At 37.9% G+C, this 9249-nt stretch overlaps 1 long non-coding RNA gene across 1 annotated transcript; it reads left to right on the top strand.

The window, feature by feature from the left end:
* Positions 1 to 923: 923 nt before the first annotated feature.
* LOC122550543 (uncharacterized) lies at positions 924 to 8834 on the top strand. Its single transcript, XR_006311877.2, has 3 exons — positions 924 to 1075; positions 1639 to 1706; positions 7203 to 8834. It is a non-coding gene; the product is annotated as an uncharacterized LOC122550543 (long non-coding RNA).
* The last annotated feature ends 415 nt before the right edge of the window (positions 8835 to 9249 follow it).

The following is a 9249-nucleotide window of genomic DNA, read 5'->3' on the forward strand; positions in this document are numbered from 1 at the left end:
ATAAAAGCAATCAGCTAAAGGGTCTTTTTCTAAGCTGTACATCAATCACTCTATACTGTAGTGAGGAACAATGCCAGATTTCTAACAGTTGTCTGTGTACACAACAGTCCCTCAAAAATGGCTTGGGCACAATGAATATTGTTTTTTTTGGTGAATATCCATTAAGCATTATGTTATACAGGAAGCAACATATTTGGTGTTAAGTGGCTGGAGTTGGACCTGAGGAATGCTGTAGGGACAGAGTTAGTGAGGTGTTAATGGAATGCATTTCATATGATATGGCAATAAATCCTTTGAGGCCTCACAGCAAAAAAATCCCTCTATAAATCTCAACACATCCAGCACTGCCAAAACAATGTGGGATGCAATCTAATGAGTCAATGAGTGACTCGTTATTCCTCTGATAGATACTGACCATTTGTCAGTTTCCATTTTAAGTGCAACAATGGGTGTTCGAGGTTTACTTCATGTGATAAGCCACAATAAAGCTTCTTCACAAATATTCCAGAATGATGTTGCAAACTATATAAAAGAAAAGAAAGGACTTGCATTTCTTTTGCACAGTTCACAACCTAGCGTACCCCAATGTACTTTGCAGATGGTGAAATGTATTTGTAGTTTAGTCACAGATCTGATATAAAAGTACAGCAACCAATATGTACACAACAAACTCCCACAAACAGCAATTTAATCATGACCGGATGAACTGCTTTAATGATGGTGATTAAAGGATAAATACAGACTAGAACAATGGGGTAACTCAACCTTGAAATTATACCAAGGTGTCAATCACAACTAGCTGTCAAGTCATGATTTTTCATCTCAGCTGAAAGAAAACACATTCTGCATTTAACTGTCATGCAAAGTCAGCTCAGATTTGTTGCACTGAAAGATTCTGGAGTGAGACCTGAACCTGTGCAACCTTCTAACTCAGAGCTCAGTGTTGTATAACTGACACACTATTAAGCAGTGAGAAATTTAATAATAGGTGCAAATGAAATATTTAGTGATGTCATAAGCAATTTTTGAATTCGTGTTGAAGCCGATATGAACTCAAAGAACATTAGGGAAATGGGTAAGTAGATTTTAGAAGTTAATATTTATGAATATTTATTTTTGATAGATTTTAGCAGTTGATCCATTCGAAGCCAATTGCATTCTGAAAGTATTTGTTTTTTTTTAACATGCTAACCATATTCTTGAACTTATCATCATCCATAATAATTATTTGCAAAATCTGCAATAGACTGATGAATAATACGTCGTCCTGCAATTAGCTTTAATGTTGGCCAATACTTCTGGAATGGTAATGTATTCTGCATAAGCACGTATGCTTTCATAGCCTTAGTCGACATTCATTCGGAGCAGCTTGTACATGGTTGAAGCATTCTAACAAGTCATTGTCCATAATTGTGTAGCGCAGAATGGATAAGATAATTGAATATGCAGAGTCAATCAGTAAGCATTAACTTGTCTCACTCTGACTTCTCGGAGTATGTGCTTAATGCAGGATCTAATGGCTAACTCATTGAGAACGCATTTATTAACATTATAACTGTACAACCTAAGATGTAGTAGTCTTTAATGTGTTTGCTTAAACCAGTCTTTTTCATCTCTGATACTTATTTGTATTTGAAGATGTGCATTTGTTGTCAGCACTGAACAACCATGGATGGACTGGAAAACAAATAGCAGTATTTAAACAGGTAATCCAACAGCTCAGTTAATGTATAAAGCAGTTTTGGGCCATATTATTATCACCCTCCTCTCAAAAAGGAAAAATTTCCATATGCTTCAGAGTCAACTAGGTTTGCAATTTGTCCACACAAGGAAGACAATTTAATTAAAAACTCATAATCCATTTGATTTTAGTCAGAAGTCACATGACACCAGGTTGGAGTCCAACAGATTTGTTAGAAATTACAAGCTTTTGGATTACTGCCCCTTTATCGGAATAGGCGATTCAATCCCTTGAGCTTGGTCTGCCTTTCAATGAGATCAATATACGTGCCTGTAGCTCATATCCTCTACTACCTTTGCTGAGCAAAAAAGGTTTCTATCTCAGATTTAAAATTAACAACAGATCAGCATCCACTGCCATCTGTGGAAGAGAGTTCAAAACATCTATCACCTTTTCTATGCAGAAGTGTTTCTCACCTAAATGGTCTGGCCCTAATTCTCCGACTATGCCCCCTCCCTCCCCAATCAGTGAAAATAGCATATCTTTAATTATCTTGTCTTTTCCTGTTAATATCTTGAAGGCTACAATCAGATCATCCTCTAACCTCCTAAATTCTAGACTCATCTTGGCAAAAATGAGTAAAACTAACTGTTTGGGCCATTTGTATGAACTGGAGATAAGTCAGATATAGAAAGGTCTAACTTCTGATTTCAACTGCTCCTAAAAAGCATGGCTGGGCATTTATCATATCAAGTTAGAGAAGGCATATTCTCATTGTTCCTATTTGTAGAGGCAGAGTACACCTGTAGAGATCTGAGGAACTTTGACAGATACTGTCAGTAGACCAAGGTGGTGAAGGTCAGGGATCCTTTCAAGGTTGAGGATGTTACAGGTATCTTTTGGGGTGATAGTTAGCGATCCTTTGGGGTGAAGTACAGGTGCAATTAGGACTGCTATATGTGGAGAAAATTGAACGTGCAAAACGCACAAACTCCTTAGATTGGTCCACTATGTCAGAAATAGTCAAGAAGTGTTTAAAGATATCAGTGTTATGGACTAGGCCAGACCACTCAAAACATTCTGAATCAGGCAGCCCAGACAAAAACTTTGCAATTTGTTTCGGTAAGTATACCGTGAAATTTACCCAGAGTAAGTTAGCTAGTTTGACTACCAGGTTTTAAAGCAGACAAAATATTATTCATCAAACTACAAAATGAAACACAAAGAACAGATTAAAGTACCCCTACAGAACTCCGTTTATCCAAACCAGACTTAATTATGCTATTTTGAATATACACAATAGTCCCAATAAGCAAACCCCCTTAAAAAGCAGTTAATGTGGAACAAATGCTGAAGTTGAAGTTAGAAGGGCAGAAGGAGAGAGAGAGCTTTGTAACCTGTTTCCACACAGCTGAACTCCTAATAAGTTCTGGATTAAACTGCTCAGCTAGAGAGCTGACCACTCTCCTTTCATTATATAGGTCACTTTTAAAACATGACCACTTTGGCCTGAAGTCTCATCAGTTCACATATAAACAAAAGGCCTCACAACATCTTTTCCATCTCTGTACCAAACGGGTCACCTTGGAGTCGAGAGGGTTTTATGGCCTCTCTGAAAGAAACCAAGGACACAGTATCTTTAAGAAAATGAACAGCTTTTAGAAAAAAGGGACCAGCTTTCTAACAACAGTTGTTAACCTGCCAATAAGTGTCAAGATCTTTCAAGAGGGGTAAACGAAAGTCAACTGTCAAGATATATTAACAAGTGTCAAAAGTTGATTTATTAAAGGAAATTGCCTTTCTCAATAGATTTTAACTTGCAATGAAGGACTTTACATAATAGAATTATATATTTATCTCATATCTACATGGACACCTGTGGATATTCAATAAGTTGACATGGCTTACAAAGGAGGGAATGGAGGGGCTGTAATAAAGCACTAAGTTATTACTGCGTCTGAGTAGTCATGAGGCATGAATAGAAGGCATTAGGCTGCATGGTTTAGAATGTGGGTCATGGATTTTGATGACATTTGAGGATATTAGGGATAAGAATTAGAGGAATATTTCTCATCATTTGAAAAGATAAGGTATTCCTTTGTATCTGCTCCTGGCATACTGTTGGTGGAGGCAAGGTTGCCTTAGCTCAAGGTAAGACATTTTTGGTAGAGATAAGACAACCTTGGGATAGTGAAAGGCACATTTAAGCAACAAAAAAAAGCGTAGATGTATGGGATTAAGGAATTGACCAAAAGCAACAATATTGTAGAATTAAATTCCAAGGAAAAAATAACCTTTCAGAGCACTTGTTCACATAATATCATTGTATGATTTATGCTCCGTGACTGATGACTGTTTTTCTAAAGTATAATTTTAACAATGGGACACCTATCTATTAAATATTTTGATGGCCACCTTCAACAACTTATTGAATAGAATTTTTTTTTGTTATTTTAGATTAAAAACTTAAGTGAAATTTTGCTTCTTGAAAGGGATTCAGGAAGAAGTTTGATTTTATTCACTCATTTTTGTTGTTGATAAAATTATTTCATTCCAATTGTGACACCATCAGTAGGCAATATCAGCACGTTTCTTGAGGTTGATGCATTGTGGACATATTAGTTGAGTTGACATAGAGAGAGAAACACAAAGAGAAAGAATGGTTTGGTGAGGGGCATGAGTTCATTTAAGTTGGCCAAAGGTCTTGAAGGATAATTGAAGGCAACAAGTTACTGAATGGATCAGATGGGATAAGAGGAAATAAATAGATGGCATATGGTAGCAAAGGGACTTTTCAAAGCCATAGGAGATGTACAGATGGACATACAAGAACATGGGGTCAAAACAATGGATTAAAGATAAATAAATGTAGGGTAGAATGGATGGGAAGGCTGTAAGGTTGAGGTGGATGATGCAACAACTTGTTAAATTAACATATTAAAATTCAAGTCTCATGATACCAAGAGTCATCATAAAAGCTAAATAGTTTATAAAAAAGTAGATAAATATCTCCAATTTACCTGTCATTTTAGACACATTAACAGAGAATTGTCCAGATTTCTGTACTTAATAAGAATTGCTATTCATTACAAATAAATAGATCTAACTATAGATAAACAACTATGAAATCTCAACATATAACTTTACTAGTTAAAACTCTAACCACCTTCTTAAATTCCCACAACACACATATACAGATGGACGCAAAAGAAAGGTAGTTATAGGTAGACAGAAAAAAGCAAAATTGGTAAAGACGTTTGAGGGTCCCTGTGCCAGGATACATTGAATTGGATATTTGACTTGCCGCTTCTCAAACTCTCTTCTTTAGGTAGTTTCACTTGCTATCAGGAGGCACAAAGGAATTGGTTCACAACATATAAAGTCACTGACTCATTTACAAAGAACAACAGCTTACTGCCATTGGAGAGGGAAGATAAATTGGTTTTCCTAAGGTTTTAGGTATATTTTCACTGCAGAGACAAGGAAATCTGTAGGCTTCTGATTATAGCGTTCAGATTCATATCGTTAAAACTATTCAGCTATCTAGAAGCCAATCACAGAGTTGTTGACAGAACAAGGCTTTTATCATTGACAATTGGTCATCATTTCACCAAGCAACCAGTTATTTTTTTGCCAGCTGGTTCTTGTTCCAATTAGCCTGTAAACAAATATCCCACACTTATTGAATAAACAGTACTTTAAAAAATTCTTAGTAGGGTGGTTTTAAAATATGCAATGATCCCATCCATGTTCTTGTATTTTTTTACAATTTCCTTTTTCAAATACAGTGCACAATCAAAAACAGAAAAGTAAACAGTACAATCTTTCCAAGAGGCAGAAAATATGCTGAATGTTTTGATCTTTATTTTCAAATTGTGACTGCAATGCTCAAAGGCAGGCTTTCAGCCAAACCTATCTTATGAACTGGCAGCATTTAAGGCTGTTCCCGATTGCTGAGTCTGACTCCTAATTCAGTCAGCACCTCCATTGAAAATTGAGAAGGTGAGTAGCCATTGTCAAAAGTCAGTTTCAAGAAGTTGATATTTCTCCAACCTCTGCAATCTTACCACGGAATGAAAATCAAAGCCCCTGTGTCCGTTTGTCAGGGGCATAATTTGCTTCAAGTGAGATGATGGCAGAGTAGGATGCTCCTGCTGGAGCTCCTCTGCTTCACCAGTTCCTTTTCCGTTTTTTTCTTTTCTACAGTTTTTATTATCCCTTCGCACCCTGCCATCCCAATTTTTTACTTCTTAAACTTACCCGGAGAGAATGGAAATGAGTCCAAGTCCAGCTTGTCATGGGAGATGAGTTGGAGACTATATCAGCGTGGGAGGCAAGTCCCGGAGATGAGTCCTGGCTGGAGCCCGGTGTGGGAGGCAGTCTGAGCCTAGGCTAGCCAGGGAAACACATCCTGGAGGCGAGTAGCAGGCCGGAGCCCAGAGCAGGAGGCCAGGGAGCCAAGTCCCAGAGGCGAGGGCCAGAAGCCAGCAGGTGGAGACAGAGAGATCTCATGGTTTGGAGCCTAGTGGGCATTGATTCATAGAAAAATAATTTGAGTACATTTTAAAGATACTTTTTATTCTTATTCTAGATTAGGAGTAATTTCAGTGCTTTTAAAACTTTGTATTACTATGCTAGACTATTTATTTTACTCTTTCAGTTTTGTAACAAACACTTAAAGTATCTGTACCTGAGTGCCCTGTACCTAAGATGGTGCCAAAATTGCAACTTTTCACAGCACTCATTTGAGGCTATTCAATTCAGTTCAATTCAGTTAAAGGTGAGACTGATTGCAGAGATTGCACCTTTTATGTGTGCTCAATTGCTGGCAATTCCGTCCCCTTTAATACAGGACAACAGAAAAATCCACTTTTGTTTTGTTTTAACAAATATTCAGAGCATTATGTAAGGCTGCTTATTCAGCCAATGTCTGCAAATGTCACTTTCTTTAAAAAAATCAATTTTCTTTTCTTTCCATGGGAATACTTCATTCAATTAGTTTCATGTTTATTTTTTTCTAGTTTCTGTCCAATGAACACTGCAACGCAGAGGGATCACTTCTCCAGTTCTCAATGAAAACACTTACATTTATACTGTAATATAAATATTGGAATTTTACTTATGAAAAATTTCAGAAAATAGCAATCACAAAGAAATGAAATAAACATTTCTCAATTGTTTTCATTATTGCACTGGGATCTGACAAGTAGTAAGTTTGATTGTAAACTGCATCTTTTGGAGAATATATACTATAATCAAGTATACTATGATAAATATAAGACAAAAATAAAATAGAACAATTATTTCCTGTACCCGCTCATGTCACCCCTTTCCAGCCTCTCTCATCCTAAAGTTATCTCTAACCGTGGTTACATTTTCAATGTAATACTGATAACTATTTTGTTTTAAATCCTTCAAAAAGTACTCTGTTGCACCTAGAGCTTCTGAAATATGATATTGAAATGAAATCTGCTTTTTTTCCCTGTTTTTACACCTATGCTAACCGTGTTCCAAACCAAAGTCCACATATTCTATTCATGGCTTTTGAGCAGAAGCAATTGCAACAGAGAGGAAACATTAGCGGATGTATGCTAACGAGTGTCGTTAAGTAATGCATTGATGCCGAGGCTAATTTTATTACTCCATCCACGAATACTCCATTGATAATGCCGATTGGAAGAAGTACGAATCAAAAGTTTCACATTGTCCAGTTTCTTATCCAGCATGACAATTAATTTACTATTAGGATAAAGAAGAAAATATGTGTCAATGACAGTGTTAAGTAGTACCTGGAAGTACTCAGGGATGCGCTCATAAGAACAGGGTACGATGCTCAACTCATCGACCGCCAGTTCTGATGTGTCACAGCAAGGAACCGTAATGACCTCCTCAGGAAACAGACACGTGCTGCAACCGACAGGGTACCCTTCATTGTTCAGTACTTCCCAGGAGCTGAAAAACTACGCCATGTACTTTGTGACCTGCAACACATTATCAATGAGGATGAGCACCTTGCCAAGACCTTCCCCACACCTCCACTGCTCGCCTTTAAAGAACCACCAAACCACAAGCAGATCATTGTTCGTAGCAAGCTGCCTGGCTTTCAGGACAACTCCATACAACCCTGTCATGGTAGGCACTTCAAGACTTGTCAGAGTGTGGACATGGATACCGTCATTACACGTGTGGACATCTCCCACCATGTATGTGGCACGTACGCTGTCCATCTTAAACATTGCAGGCAAGGATGCCCAGAGGCATGGTATATTGGGGAAACTAAGCAAAAGCTCCAGCAACGGATGAATGGGCACCACACAACAATCAACAGACAGGAGTGTTCCCTCCCAGTTGGGGAACCTTTCAGCGGTCCAGGACATTCGACCTAGGACCTTCGGGTGACCATCCTCCAAAGCGGACTTCGGGATAGGCAGCAGAGAAAAGTGGCCAAGCAGAGGCTGATAGCTAAGTTCCATACCCATAGGGAGGGCCTCAACTGGGACCTTGGGTTCATGTCACACTACAGGTGACCAACATTGCACTATAGACACACACACAGACACTCCTACACACACATACACACGGACACATATATACACAGACACTCTCACACTCCCTGACAGACGCACACATTCCCACAATCACACATGCACCACCTCACAGACTTAAGACACTCTACACGCACACATACACACATATACACTCTCTCTCACACTCACAAACCCCCAATCCAGACTGACAGACAGACACACACACACACATGCCTATACATATACATTTGTGGGGTGAATTTGTACTTGCAGAGTTTTATTGTACTTTGCTCAAAAACTGCATGAATTCATGTACAACTCTGTTATCTCACTTTTTAGATTAGAATCAATCTAAATATCATGGCACAGACAGAACACAGGGGGATAACACCTTCAACATATTGTCTAGCTAACACCAACTGTTACAGTTAACCTGAGAATGCAATTTTTTAAAAAAATTGTGATTTACACATGAAAGAAATGAAACTATCATGGTATTCAAACAGATGAAAGACTCAACAGACAATCAAGGTATTTTTCAATGTATAATCCCAGTTACATCACATTGTAAACTTTTGCTATAAATTCTGTGCCTTACAATTGTGTCTTCCACAACCACCTGATGAAGGAGCAGTGCTCTGAAAGCTAGTGTGCTTCCAATTAAACCTGTTGGACCATAACCGGGTGTTGTGCGATTTTTAACAGTGTCAAGTAGGTAATGCAATTGAGAACCAAGAGGGATACAAAACACCAGGGGTGAGGTGAAAATGTAAATAAGAGAAGCAGTGAGGAATTATAATAAAAACAGCAGCTAACATGTCAGCAGTCAATCCAAAGTCTTCTGAAGTGAATAGTGAAGAAGTGGTAAATAGTGGTAAGTAAATAATGAAGGAGTGGTAAAAGGAAGAATAGGATAATTGGAGATCAAAAAGTGATTTTACACATGGAGGCAAAAGACATAGTTGAGGTGTTAAATGAATACTTTGCATTTGTCTTTACCAAGAAGTTAGATGATGGGACAAGGTGAAAAAAGAGGTAACT

This window comes from Chiloscyllium plagiosum, unplaced genomic scaffold (genome assembly GCF_037043375.1).
Source record: "Chiloscyllium plagiosum isolate Xiang-an unplaced genomic scaffold, Cpla_swu_hap1 HiC_scaffold_6, whole genome shotgun sequence".
Lineage (NCBI taxonomy): Eukaryota > Metazoa > Chordata > Chondrichthyes > Orectolobiformes > Hemiscylliidae > Chiloscyllium > Chiloscyllium plagiosum.